At 39.9% G+C, this 15,397-nt stretch overlaps 1 long non-coding RNA gene across 1 annotated transcript; it reads right to left on the minus strand.

The window, feature by feature from the left end:
- Positions 1–14: 14 nt before the first annotated feature.
- On the minus strand, positions 15–15,020 carry LOC135450264 (uncharacterized). Its single transcript, XR_010440995.1, has 3 exons — positions 14,947–15,020; positions 6,904–7,044; positions 15–252 (listed from the first exon to the last, which is right to left on the minus strand). It is a non-coding gene; the product is annotated as an uncharacterized LOC135450264 (long non-coding RNA).
- Positions 15,021–15,397: the final 377 nt, after the last annotated feature.

Genomic DNA, 15,397 nt, shown 5'->3' on the forward strand with positions numbered 1-15,397 from the left:
CCCCTTGCAAATGTATTTAAAAGGCTAATAGCAAAACTGAGTTCATTATCTGGCTTGTGATCAGTTAGCAAAGTGACAGCTCAGCTGCTGAAAATCTTCCCCACTGGGGCTGGGTTACTGCTGCCAAAGGCAGCCACAAATGCCTTCAGTTGGTGACAGAGCTTAGCTCAAGGTGTGGCAGGGGAGCTCAGGGTGGTTCTTGATGCTGTATGCAGGTAAGTAACACGTCTCCTCCCAGAAGTTCCTGTCCAGCTGTTGAGACAGATGAGAAATGGTTTGACATGGCTGGTTAGAGAATAGAGGTATTAATGCTATCACTTAACTGTAGCAGAGTGTAGAATTGGTTTGAAGTGAATTTGAGGGCCTAAGAGTGAATACAATCTCCATGGTGCTGCAGTATGAAGGCAAGCAGATGCAACTGGTACAGGTCACTAAAAGCCCTGAAGAAACAATATTTTGCTAAAACTATTCAGATTAAAAATGCTGGAGCAAGAACAATCCAACATTCAGTGAAAGCTGAGTTCTCCCTACTCTACCTTTCAAACAAAGTGGAGGACCCTTTTCTTCCTCTCCTGTGTTAACATGATATAGTGGGAGGCAGTTAGTGGCAACACTTTTAACTTTTTTGGGGGAAATTATCCTACAACAGACAAAATCTGTCACTTCCACCCATGAATAGAAATACTGAAATTCATCCTTAAGCATCAAGGAAAGCAGCTCAGAATCATTTTCCTAGCAGGTTTACCTCTCCCATTTTAACACCACTACTTAAAATGGTGAGGCAAATTTTCTTCTATCAAAGATTATTTACTAGGACTATCATTACTGAGATTTTAAAGGAAAGTTTTGCATAATTAGGTATTTTCCTGTTTAGGCCTTGGTATGCAGAAAAATAACATTTTAAAACCTGTAAAGATTTTTCAAAGTTAGTTTGTAAGTTCATGTCTTTTATTTCTATCACACTTACAGGGAGAGAAGGGAAACACACTCTACCACAACTCTGGCCTGTTTTCTGCTTTTGCATTTTGCTCCCTTTGTTTAACAACTTTTTAGATAACCTCATATGTAGCTGAAGAAAAAAAATCACAGCTCCCCAAATGTCAGCAATTTTTACTTTCATCGCTGTTACCTGCAGAGCTGAAACTGATACAACAAGAGGTTGGACCTTGGACCCAGTGGATTTTTCCCTAAAAGTTTCAATGGAAAAAATAGGGAAAATTATTTAAGATTGTAACTGACAAGTGATAGGTTTTGAAAACTCAGAAACATTAAGAAAATACAGGAAAATAAAAAGTAAAAAGATTCCTCTTCCAAAATATGCACCACACTAGGAAAGACATGCTGAAAGGTTTTGGAATTTTTTTCTTAAATACAATCAGACTTCAGCTCTGTGAAAAACAAGTGTGAGTTGAGCAGAGATCTGTACACATGTTGTTGCAAAAGTGCTGCTTCAAAGCCTGCTGTTGTGTTACTGTGTCAGCAACATTCAAATGTGGCTTTAAAGGAGGAAACCTTAATATCTGTTCATGTGGGAGTTTTTTAAATTCACATGAAAGTCAAGTGCTTTCCTGGAAGCCAGGCTGGCATGAGCAAGGAGACAATTCACGTGCAAGTCAGCATCTGAAGGTGCAATTCAGTTTTGTGTGTAATGCATTGTGTTAGAAATCTTCATCAAGATGCAGCTTTTAGACTTAAATCTTTTGTCATTACTGACTTGGTTTTGCTTTTCCCAGCAGACTGAAGGTACTGGGATAACAGAGAGCCCTCACTTTGTAGTTCTCTGTGTGTGTATTTTCTACTCAAGAAAGAAATACATTTCTGGTTACAGTTTTACTACAGTTAACAGGCACATTCTTGCCCAACCTTTTAGAAAATGTCTTCTGACTGATACTGCAATTGCAACAATAAAGAATACACAGGGAGGGCTGCTACTGATTTGTCTGTGGCTGCTTTGGAATGCTTTAGTTTTAAAACAGTTTTCTGCTATTCCTTCTTTTTTTTTTCCTTTTTTATTTCAATCTTGTGTATCCCAGTAGCCATAATCAGTCCCTGTATTTACTGTGATGTCCTAAGTCAAATCTTAATTTGATATTTTGGCTTCTGCTTCTTCCTTCTAAAGGCTACTTTACAAGAGTTTATTATTCTTTTATAGAAAGATTTGACACAAAAGACCACAGAGAAGAAGACTGAACTTAATCTCATGATTCCAGTTACATGATAAATACAACAGGTAAGAAAACACCTCTGCAATGTGTAGAGGTCAGTGTTCAATACATGTGGGTGCCCTGTGCATCACAGCAGGACGCTAATTTGCAGTGAAGCAGTCACAGCTTTATTTAGGCTGAGGGACAGACCACACGAGGGTGGCAGGTGCCTAGAAGGGGACTTGTTTACTTCCCCAATTTTCCACTCAGACAAGTGGCTGCTTAAACATGACAGCCTGAAATTCCAGCAGCTATGGCAAGCATTTAAAAAAAAAAATAAATAAATATACAGGCAAGGCTTTATGGAGCACATCATGGCAAGGGGCTCTGACTGAGGGGCTGCTCCCCTGAGACTGCTCAGGTGCTGCTCTAAATGCTGCAGAGGTGCCCAGTGATTTCAGCCCATGTGTTCCAGTCAGGTGCAGTTCCACAGGGATTGAAAACCACTGCTCTTCACTGGCATTTTGGGAGGCCCAAAGCAGTTATGAGTTAACAGCAGCTCCAACACGTGGCCTTGGTGGGCAGAATTGGCAGGAAAACCATGAGAAAGGGGCAGTAGTTGCTATGGATTTTTGAGTTCAAGAACAGGAGAAAAAAGCAAATTGTGCCGCGTGTTTTAGGATCACCTGGATCTTTATTTCAGCCAACAATCATTGTCTGGCTGGCCTTGGGGAGGCTCTTGCAGATACCTCAGTGTGCCAAACCCCAGTCTGCTGTGAGCCTAAAGCACATGCTAACAGCCAGAATTAGAACCAGCAGAGAATAGGACAGAGGAAAACAACAGCAGCTTCAAATGTAACTCAGAGAAACCTGAACAGACCTTCTGCCCCAAAGCAGAGGAACTTAGGTATATTTATTCTTGACAGATACTAGACTAATTTTGCAAGCCTCTGATAAAAGCCATTCTATGGTATGGAATCTGTTCAGTGCTTATCTTTTCTGACAGACACAGTTTTTCCTAATAAAAGTAGTTTTTCCTAATAAAAGTAATTTTTCCTGCAAAATTTCTGTGCCATTCTTCATTAAGAATCTGTAGAAAAAAACCTGAAAGCATGTTATTCTATTTCCTTTAAATAAAATAACATCCCTTATAACTTTTATTTTTGCTTTTCCCTGGTCCTTAGCAACACCAGAACTGTCCTTCAGCCCTTCTTTGGGGTAAATGCTTAAAGGTCAAAGACTGTTCTGACTAATGTGTAATTTCAAGGGCAAAACTAGTCAGAGCCATTTAATACATTTCTGGGATGTCCTAAAGCCTGTTCTTTCTCTGTTATGGCTTGTACTTCTTGCTGATTATCTTTCTGGTGATGGCAGAAGCAAAGGCAGCAATTTGTGCATCTGCTAACATCCCAGTGCTTCTCAGCAAACCCCTCTCCCAGTGCAGAATCCCTGCAGAGCACTGGTTTCTGTGGATATCCCAGTTCAGACTGAACAGGGCAGGTTTAGCTTTAGCCTCTGCACAGCATTTCCTTGTGGAGTTAAGCAGTAGGCTGTAATGATGAAAGCTGGAATTTAGCCAGGGCAGCTAGGTCATTCCCCTCTAAGGTTGCAAAAGACATTTAAATAATACTCTGAACAGCTCTGCATTTTAACTACTTCTCTAACATAAAGGGGTGAGCTTGTCACAGTAGTCTCTTCACAAGATGGAATCATTATCAGAGGGCAGAAATAATGAACAATATTTGTGTTTGTACTGTAAAGCCAACTCAGGATGAAATCCCTACTCTTCAGAAATCACTGACAAAGCACCCTTTCACTTCATAGTCCAGGGTCACAAAGTCACAAGGCCAGCAACAAGGTAAAGTACCAAATCTTAAAATACTGCTATAAGCAGTGTTCTGACTTGTATGTGTGGTCTGAAAGTGAATGTACCCCAGCTTCTTACAAAGAATTTCTTGTTAATATTGTTGTTAACAGAGGGAGCGAAGCCCTTTAAGTAAACACCATCATGTGGCTGTAAGGAAAGTTACCCCACAGCTCTGGAACCCGTGTATCCGCAGTTCCTGAGGCTGTGGTTTCTCAAATGCTTTGAACGTGTAAGTGGCCACCATGGAAAGAAGCATTCCCATCTCCCAGCTAACATCTGCTGCATCTGCTGTGCCAACACAAGCTCCCATTGCCTTTGTGGGGAACTGGCTGGGGGAAAAAATCTGCATCTAGCAAAACCAGGTAATACATGAATAAATAGTTTAAGATGTTCCCAGAACTGCAGTTCCACTGAGAACAGGACAGGACTTTTCTTCAAGAGGTTTTCTATGCTCAGAACATGAAGTTCTAATGCTATACACCCAAACCTCACTCACATTTGTCCCAGAGCCTGTCCCTTGTCCCTCAGAGCCCTCCCAGGAGAGCTGAACCACACCCAGAACATTCCCAAGAGATGTTTGTTTGGTGTGATACCCGAGACAGCTCAGCTCTCATGCAGCAATTCCTGGTTTCCCCTTCCACCCTCTTCCTCCTCTCCCAAAATAATAGGTAAATAAACAAATAAAGCAGTGGCCAGCAGTTCAAAGAAAATACTTCTTGACTGATGGCATTAAACTGCTGAGGGTGATTATTCTATTAGCTTCTATAATTAAAACTGTTAAGGAACGTGAGCTTTTTAACATGTAAGGAATTATCATTATTGGAGCCATGACCTTTGTCTTCTGTTGACCCTTCCAGATGAAGCTGTGTAAGTAAGAATTAGGCTTATCATTCAAGAACAGACATTGCAGCCATCAACTCATCTCATTTCTTCATGGGAGCAGCAACAACGGAGTAGGCAGAAGGTAGTGCTCAGAAAAGCAAGAGGTTTGCCAGTTTTTCAAAATGGCTTTCTTATACTCTAGCTCCTTTATTTTAAACTAGCTAAATTATCCAGCCATAAAGCTGCTTGTCAGTTGCTGCTACTGATGCCTCAACTTATGTTTGTTTGCAGTGCTTAGTTTATTTTATTTTTAGATTCGAGATTGTGATCAAAGCTTTGAATATCTTGGCTATTTCATTTCCTTTAGTGACCAAAGGAGTTTTCATTTCTTCCTCAAACCAGTGGAACAAGCCAACAAACAAACAAACTCTCCAACATTATCTGAAATGTTATCTCTTTCATTTTTAAGTCACTGACTTTATTATTTTTAAAGTAACTTGGCGCTCCCATAAAGTTTGCTAGTCAAAAGCAATATACAATTTTCACCAAAGTCGGACACTTCTGTAATGACAGGTTTTGTTCAGGCTGAGTTTCCCCTGTCCTTTGAGCTTCCTTGGCCCTACTCTCTTCCTTCCTCGCAGTCCTAGCTCTTCTATGGAAGAAATACAGGGAAAGTAGGGACATCTTTCACAGCTCTTCCTTTTCCACTTTGGCACAAAGTTTATCTTATTTGTTAAAATTATGTAAAGATAAGTTCTCAGTATGAAAGACAACTGAACCCAGCCTCAGAAGGAGGATCAGAGGGGTTTGACACCTTGGGCTGTAGCCCTGTGACCGAGCAGGAGCACAGGGACTGTTGGGGTCACAGCTGCAAGGACAGTGAAGAGCAGGTCCCAGGGCACATTGCTTTATATATTAAACATTGCTTTAGCCTCCTGTTTTTTCTTGTGAGCTGCAGATTGCTCCATTTCCCCATCACTTCAAAGAAGGAAAACTACTAAAAATATAAACACTAAAAAACTGTGCATGAGCTCTTAGTACAAAGAAACTATTTAAATCCTGAAATATCGCATCCTGAAAAGAGGCCTTTTTCACTTGGCATAGTGCAAATGAAAACTGGATTTCTGAGAACTATCACATCTGTAGGAAAGAAAAATTTTCATATTGCTTGCTCCATCAGTCTGTACAGTATGTTATTTCTGGACTGCATATTCTGTGAGTAGGCTCAGGATACAGACAGTTTATCTTTCCTTTTCTATGAAATCTACTAGCTGATCTCAAGGATTAAGTGGAAAGAAAAACTCACATCAGTTGCAAAATAAATACCCACTTCTAAATCAACAGGTTAAATGAAGCCAGAAAACCACCCTGAATGCCAATCAGTGCAAATCACCTGGAAACCATAAATAATAACTTTCCAATTAACCTGCAAAGAATGTTCCAAAAAACATCTCAACTCAGAATAATGCAATGTAAGTAGAACCACTTACAAAATAATTAAAGATGGGCTGAGATAACAAACAGTGGAGATTTCCAGGTGACCCTCTCAGCTCAGAGGTAAATCAAGCCACTTACACAGTTCAGGTAAAACAATTCAGTGCATCCTGTAGAAATGCTGCAAAGATCTCTCTATAGATAGATAAATATAATACAACCATGGCTGAGACTTCAGTTTAGAGATGGATACCAATGCAAACACAAACAGGTCAAAAAGGAGAGCTTCCTATTTACATTCCAAAAATTTCAGAAGTGCTGAAATAGTTTTCCAGACTAAATACAACTGTGTGATGTATCAACATGGAAATCCTGCATCCAGAGAAATAAATTTTAAGCATGCTTAGCTCTTTGTTAGAGAGAAGGAATCTGCAGAGACTCACAGGTGCCACTCATGTTGCAAGAGTAGCATCAGCAAGCAGAGGAATAGCAAAGGGGAACAGGCTAAAAAAGACCCCATTCTTTAAAGCTTTAGGAGAAAGAAACCCACTAAGTTCTATGCACAGCACAATGTTGCTAGTTTTTCCCATATTTCTTTAGCCTTGGTTTGATCTCTGATGACTACATTTCATCTACCTGGAGCATTCACGTCCCTTTTCTGTATGAATCTTCTGGTGCAGAGCCACAGCCTCCTCTTCACTGGGATGTTCATGGAGAATCTCTGCTCATCTCAAATAACTCCCTGCAGTGCAGCCTCCTGGTCCAACAGGGCCAAACCTGACCGAAGGGTTCAAAAGTTATTTGGGAGGGGAGCGGGGCCGAGGGGGACGCACACAGAGAAATTGCAGGAAGTTTCATTTTTCTCACGGAACCAAGGCAGAAATCAATTCTCTCCTTTTGTACAACTCCCTCCTAGGCAGTCATGCCAAGTGGGAGAGGCAGCTGCTGTGCCTTTTCCCTGAACTCACACACTGGGCCACCTGCACACCAGGGAGGGAAGAGGATCCAGAGGATCACGTACAAAGCACAGGGACAAGAATCTCACATTGAGACCCTGCTGATCTATCGACTTAAAATCTATTCCAAAAAATGGAATCTAACAAATTCGGTCTAGGTTATTGTTCTAAATAAGAATAATTAGGAAAGAACAGCAAGGAGGATTCCTGCAGGCACATCAAATGGACTTGAAAGATGACTAAAATGTCCTAAGTGTTTTATTACACTAATTAGTGAAAAGCTGTTCAACCAGAGATGACCCAAAAACTCTGCATGTGCACAGCAGCTCACACCACAGAGAACAACAGATTAAGTTTGACTCTGGGCAACAGTTAGGTTTGACTCTGGGTTTTACCCTAAGCTTAGATTTTTTATTTTTTGTAGAAGATCCTTTTTTGCTTTAAATTTTATTCCTGTGATTATCAGTTGGAGGTTTATAGAACTGATATTAATTTCCTGTAAATTTACCGAAGTCTTATTCTGTAAGAGTTTTCTGTAGCTGTTCTTTCTTTCATCTGTTTTGATCTCTGTGGTTGTTTTAATTACCATCTTACTAAGTTTGCTCCAAATTTACAGGACCGAGAGCCTTACACCAATACAATTTTTTCTTAAAAAAAAAAAAATCAAAGTTTTAGAGAGAAGGAAAACGTGGATGGCATCTGGAAACTGGTTTGTTTCTGTTTTGTTTTCCTCAAATAATCAGGCTTTGGCCATCACATGTGTGGTTCTTATAGGTGAGGCACAGTTTGCCCAAGCAAAGCCCTGACAGGAACAATGAATTTTGCTGTTTGCAATCCTGCACACTTCTCCCATTCCCAAGGAATCAAACAATGCAAGAGAGAGAAGAGTTCCCAGCTGCTTGGTATCCAGCCTGAAATGTGGAAGAAGCCATTGTGCTCAGGTTAATGTGCTAAATATTCATTACAAGGAAGCAGACCTATGCAAGGCAAACAGGCTGCCTTCATTAAGGAATCTAAAATATATGCTTGTTTCTGACATCTTTTTAAAAGAGATTCAAGAGCTACAAGGAAACCACCTCTAGACTAATGCAAATGTGGCTCTCATCAAAACAAAGTTTAAAATATTAACAGCTTAACAGAACTCAAAAGCTTTTAATGAATTATTTGTTAAAACTTTTTTCTCCATAGGGAAAAAAAAAAAAAACGGTCTGCTTAACAATAGGGATTACGTTAATTTTCCTATCATTTTACTGAAATCACTTTAATTGTCATTTTCCTTTAAGTTTCATAAGAAGTACAGGCTCAGATCTATAGAATTTAGTAAGAATGGAATCAGCAGGGTTCCAAGGAAATGATCTCGGGATCTTTAGGTGTTGCTATTTCTCAAGAAATTAGAAGAATAAGAAATTCCATAGCAAACATTCAATTCAAAATGATAAACTGAAAAGCCTACCTTTTTATTAGATCCAGTCAACACTAATTATTTCTAAAGTAAAATCTGAGTGGTACAAAGCAGCTTTTATTTTATCCTGCATTCATTTTCCAAATTCAACTTGACTATTCATTAATGAGATCACACTGCAAAGAATGAAATGTGAACCAAGCCATTGTGCAAGTTTGCTAATCCTGTATTTACTTTTTGCCCACAAAAAGGTTAGGTTTTCATGTTCATAAAGGAAAATTAGTGTAAATGAAAGAAATATCTGTTTAAGGGAAGAAAAACTAGAGTAATAGAAATCTGGAAAAATGAACAATTCAGAAATGCTGAAGTGCTCTCTTGGAAGGTTGTTACTGAGATTCAAACAAAGGGGGCATTTCTGGCTATTTTCTGTATACCAATAATGAGATAGGGCTACAGTGTGCATAATGCAGATCACAGGGGTTGAAACCACTGGCAAATATTAGGCAGGGCCAAGTTTTTAGAGGGAAAAAGTTTTCATTGCTTCTTTAGACTAGGTAAAGCCTGCTTTGTAATCCCAGGGGTGTCTGCTGCCTAAATAGAGCACAAACACCATCTGGGGCAAAGGGGGCTGTGTGTGGGCACTGGCACTGGTAGGGATGAGAGTCAGCACCACATTTGTTGGGGCTGGTAAGGCCAAATATCTATTCCAGATATGGCACAGGGGGCACACTGCAAATATATTTGTCCCTTTTCTTGACACACTGATGGAGACAAAATCCATCTTAAAAGCCATTACTGGAGGCTCAGGTTTATGAATTTTATGGCTTTGAGGGTTACAAACCAAAAGGCAACAAACATCAGAAAAAAAACAACGAAAACCCAGTCTGATTTCCCATCCACCTCATGCCCCCAATTCTAAGAGCAATAATATTTGTCATTTGAGATTATGGGATTTGGAGAAATAGGGTTTGTTAACCCAAAGTGTTTCATTTGCTGAGTTTGTAAGTCCCTCGTGCGTAGGGTAAAAACCAAACAACCCTACAAAACAGCTGTGTTTGCATTTAAACAAACATTAATTGATTGAAGTAATGAGTAACCTCAAAGAATGGTTTGGAAAGTTCACAGCATCCTTCAAATGTTTGTAGACTATTAGAAATTAACTAATTTAATTTTCTAGGTACCCTTTTGCTACAGCTGTATCTGGAAGCAGGGGGACGGGAAGACACACCACGCTTGTGTGTAATGGTTAGAAATAAAAGAAATTTGAGTTAAATACTCAGAAAAGTTTTCTGGACAGTAAATCTACCTCCAGTTTCCAGAGGACACAGTTCTGTTACACTTCTGCTTTTTCAGAGAGGGGAAACACTGCAGCAGCAGCCTGGCAAGTGGGTCTGGGCTTGTTCTGTTCCTCCACCTCCTGCAAATGCCCCGACACATCCCCCAGGTGTGAGAGTGGATGTTGGGATTTATAGAATGTTCTCTGATTCAGAGGCACATGGCCAGTCCCTCCTGAGAGCTTAGGGCAGGGCTGGAGCCCTCAGAATGGCTGGGCAGGGAACAGAGCACCCATCACTAATGTCATACAGTCCCAGGGCTGTCCTCAGGCAGAGGAAATCTGAAAAGATGGAAAGGTAGAACTCATTTCAGATATGTGTAGTACCTCTTCAAAGGAATTTGACATGTCAATGGTATAGTCCATAAAACAAGCCAAGAATTTCTTACTTTCTCAAGTATCCTCTTGTGATGACAGATATCACTGCCTGGACAGATTTTTCTAACCACTTGTTTCCATTCAGTTCTTTCAATGGTGTCTATTGCTGACTTCTGAAAGCAACTGGTTACTTTCAAAGAGGAAATGCAACTTTTGGGACTATTTGGTTTTTAATTTACCTACTAAGACTTGACTAGAAAACTGTCTGCTCTTTATTTACACTAAATTTCATGCCTGTAATTAAATCATAAATCATACAGAAATCATAATTAATGTAAAATGATCCTTTGAACACCCCATAAATACAACACAGGGTGATGTTCCATAGCAAAGAATGTATTTCCTTCAGTATTTTGCCCTGTCTTTAGTTTAAGCAACATCAACTCCCAGCTGGGAGGTAGCCATGGAAATCAGGAACTCTCTGCAATGCATCAACATGCTCAGAAACCACTGAGCTGGTGGCAGCCAAGTCCAAAGCATGTACCTCATTAATTAATACCACATTTGTGGATTGTCCACTGATTTGCTGAATAAGTTCCACTGTTATTCAGAAAATAAAGTGGGTAATCAGAATCAGATGATGTACACAGAAAAGTTCTTATTTCCTTAGTTTAATTTTTCTAAAACAATAGGGCAGACAGTACTATTTAAAAGGATAAAAAGAAGCAATTCTAATCAAAGTTTGCTTGCAATAATGGTAGTTTAGTGCTAAATATTTGCCCCCAAATCAAGCCCTGACTGTACCTCCACAAAGCTGCATGTGCAAGGAAGGTGGAGCAGCAGACCAAGGGACGCTGTTAATCAACCAAATCCACTCAGAGAAAATGTTCACTTTGCAAGACAAGTTGTTCCTACAATATCAGATGCAGGTTTAGTGCATTGATATTTACTAGTCCAAGCAAGATCTGGATTTTTCTCAGTCTCTCTGTGTTCAGAACTTTAATAGCACTAAAGTTATAAATTAGAAGACCCATTCCTTCCACATGAGTTAAAGTACAGAGTCTAATTCAATTTACTGGGACAATTCAGATGCATTAGGAATTACTTATATATACATTTGCAAAAATCAGTGACTTCTAGATCCTTTCAGAGGGTGAAAATGAGGAGAGGAGACAGAAATTTCATGTCAACAAGGTAGGCACCAATCTGCTCAACCAGCTTCTGGTTTTCCAACACCACATAAGGTGAAGGGGTTCCAAAATGAAGCACACGCTACTAGTGTATAAAACTTGATGACATTCTTTATCTCCCCAAAGACCTGAGCTCCTAGATGCACCAAAAGAAAAGCTAATTGGACAGCAGCTCAGCTGCCTGTGCCTACAGCCACATCCAAGCCTACAAACAATGTTGCTGAAGTCCATGAGGTCAATCAGATGGAGAAGCTGGGCACAGAGGACCCTTCTGCTGAGCAAAAGTCTCAGCTGAACAAACAGTGCCTTGATCTTCCTTGGTTCATGCCTGTAGCACAGAACAGCTCAAGGTACTCAGGCAAGTAATTATATTTGTACTTTGTATTTGCTAAGGTTGCATGGCTTAGAAGAATTTACAGCTTTGGAATACCAATGCATATCTATAGATGCTTTTTCACATTTTCCATGATAAACATACTTCTCTATCTGCTAGCACATGGAATGAAGCCTTTCTCAGAGTCATGGCAGGCATAGGTTATATATGAGGTATAGGTTACCTCATGTCCCTGGGCTGCACTGTTTCCAAGTTACACACACATTACCAGCACAGCAGGAGCTGTTATCTACTGCAGCACTCCTGACAAGGAGCTGAGGCTTGTGAAGGCAGTGGGAGCCTTTTCATTCTAAGAGAGAAGTGATAGCACACATCCACAGGCCTGAAAGGGAGGCTGCCACCAAAAGGATGAGGAATCTTGCTCCATGGCACTGAATTAATGTGTAGTTTGATATAAACTTTCTGCATCCCTAGGGAAGCTGGCACAAGATGTCACTGCAATATTTTAGTCGTCAAGGAATTTATGAATCATAAATTATGAACAATTGGGAAAAAAACCCAAGTCCTTGAAAAGCCTTAGCCTCAGGGACTTACTAAAGACTTCTTTCCTGGGATTATTTGGGTAACTATCTGCATTACCACACAATTTAAGGATTCTCTACTGCAGAATTAAGGATCATGTTAACAAACTTGTACTGTGTATCATGTGGTTGAAAAGCTTTTAAACCTACAGCCTTTTAAAAAATATGAGGAAAAAAAAAGCTGTTCTGTATGAATATAAAGGATTAGGAAAATTTTATACTGGATTACAAAGTCTCTTACAACATACCCAGCTGGAGGCACCAGTGCTTGAGTGAGCAGCAATGCCTCCAAGCACGCTGGTTTAAATACACAGGGTTTGCCTTCACTTCTGGAGAAACTAAAACAATCCCAATTAATAATCAAAAGCTTCCATAGCAGACAAATAGTGTTAGATTCAAATTATCATATGAAATGAGACAGTTTTGAGGCCACATATCCCAAAGGCTAAAGCTAAAATCATGATCCATAACTACTGAGAATGCTGATCTTGCATGGGACAATAACGTTGCTGTGGACAGTATGCCAACGCAGTTTTGTTTCATCTTTTTTCATTTTTAATTTCTCATACATGGATTTTTAAATTCATATTCTGCCTGAAGCACCTTGTCTTTTAGTAAAGCTGAAAAACATGCCAAACTTTGCCCTAATTCTAAGAACATACTCTCCAGATCAAAATCATATGATGTGAGGGTCATTTTTATTCCTTAGCCATTACTTGTGGTCATTGAACCAGTCCCAGCAGTTCTCTGCTGCTCACGGTACCTCAAGTGGTGAGAAAGCTGACACAGCACATAAGCTGTGGCTTGGATTGCTTAGAAAAGGGGATCTTTCATGCTTAGCAATCCTCACTCGTGCAGGGAAAGGACAGTTTGCCTAACCACAAAAACAAAACAACTATTGAGTAATGTGCAGTCTTCATTTTAGTGCTCCCCTTCTCATTTTAACATGGATTTTTCTGCAGTTTTTCCATTAAGTTTTCCTACCTCACTTATTCAATTATTTTGCTCAAGAATTAATCACACAGTAGATAAAGTGAGGGATGGTTCTGTTATTTCAGTGGAATATATTCCCACAAATGCCTCTGAAGCCACAGAAAGCACCACAACAAGAAACACAGACAATCCTTAATAATTTACTTCCTACAAAGCACACCTTGAGATGTGTGGCCTCATCCTGCAAAAGCTGCCTATAAAAGCAACATTTGTCTAGGATAAAATCTACTTTTTGGAGAAAAAACCCATTGTAAAATAATGGAGAGGAAGGATGAAGTGGGCCTTTTAGTGGGTGTTTTATCTTCAATTTGTGATGTGTGGCAAGTGCATGACAAAAAATATACATTTTTGATTTAAAAAATAAGTTTAAATTTTTTTTTTATTTAAAAAATGTACCTGTACCAAGGATTTTATGCCTTGTTTGAATGCCAAAGACAAAAGACACTCAGAGATTAACAGCATATACATCTCTCAAACTGCACTTGGCTAAATTAATCACAAAAGCAGCTTTAGAGTGTCTGGGACCTATACAAAACAGGAAAACTATTTCCTTCCTCCAGCTCCCCAGAGCTGGCTTTCTTCATAGGACAACATGTATTTCATAGGGCTGGGTGTGGAATCAGCTCTCCTGCCCTCAGCAACACCACGTAGCCATCCTGCCCCAAAACCCATTGTGAAAGAGAAAAAAAAAGGGGAAAAAAAAACCATGCAGAGCATGCAAATTCACCCCATCCACCAGTGAAGGAGAATAAGGGAATGATGACTTCCCTTAGATGGGCTCTATTTGCTAGAAACAATTTAAGTGTTGAAGTTTTTCTGTCCTTTACTATGGAAATTAGTCCTCAGAGCCACTGGAGAGTGACACATGGGAGAACTGGACTGTGCAATGGGGTTCATGGAATATTTGTTATTCCCCTTGGATTTGACTCCAGCAAGTCTTTCAGGGTGAACAAACCAATCAGTCCGAAGGCAGAGAGATGTCTAAGGCAGCTGAAAACCTAAGAAGAAAGCACACTTTTTACTCCTTAGAGACTCCACTTTTATTTCTCTTCCCTGAACACCTCTCTTGGCCTGGAAAGAAATACATCTTGCTAAAGAATCAAGAGTCCCTAAGTACAAAAAGAAAGCATGGAGGTTTAAAGTAAAATCATAAAATAGAAAAGTTAACAGCACTGAGTTACAAAGAGGTAGATGCTAAAAAGAAATCTTTATTTGTTAGTCCTGACTGGGGTTTTACTCAAGATGGAGGTTTGGGGCTGAGGAGAGAGGACTCCCTGTTCTGAGAGGAGCCTTTGCCCATCTCAGTCACACAAGCAGGGGAAGACACAGTTATTTATCTGTAAGAGCTGACAGCCCTGATCTGGCTGTTACTGGTGCAACAGCAGCCTGGAAAGCAAAACACTTCTGCTGCCTCAGCTCCCGACCACAAGAAGTATAAAAGAAAACAATTTTTGCCTTTGTTTTGTTCTTGGACATAATCAGGACCCAATTCCATTTAAAAACCATTAAGTATTGTTGCCATCTTATTGCAGGGGCTCCATATGTTGTCTCCTTATCACAAAAGTTCCATACCTTCCTGGTGTTTTTTTCTTGGGCAGCTCCTCCAAGCACTGACTCCTCCTTCTTCACAAAGCAGCCACTGACCCCAGCTCCCTTCTCACCCAGCCACCCCACTCTTTTATAGCACTTTTCTTCTCATCTGTGGGCCTGTAAAAGTCAGGCCTGTTCCTAATCTTTGATAATTGGCCCAGCTGCAACTCCTTAGGGGTAAGATTACTTTCTACACTATCTTTATTTTCTTGTATTCTATCCTCCTACAAAGTCTAAAGAGCCCTTTATAAAGAGCTAGAGACAAAAGTAACACTGAACATCAACTGCACTCATCTGTTGTCCTAGGGAGGCAAAGAGCTTCCTGAAAATACAGACACAAGACCTCAAATGGGCAGGTTAGTGTAAATTCATTACAGAAGTGAAGCCATTTTAACCTTCCCAGAAAACAGAAAGAGTTGGTTCACACAAACTG

Source organism: Zonotrichia leucophrys, chromosome 7 (genome assembly GCF_028769735.1).
Source record: "Zonotrichia leucophrys gambelii isolate GWCS_2022_RI chromosome 7, RI_Zleu_2.0, whole genome shotgun sequence".
NCBI lineage: Eukaryota > Metazoa > Chordata > Aves > Passeriformes > Passerellidae > Zonotrichia > Zonotrichia leucophrys.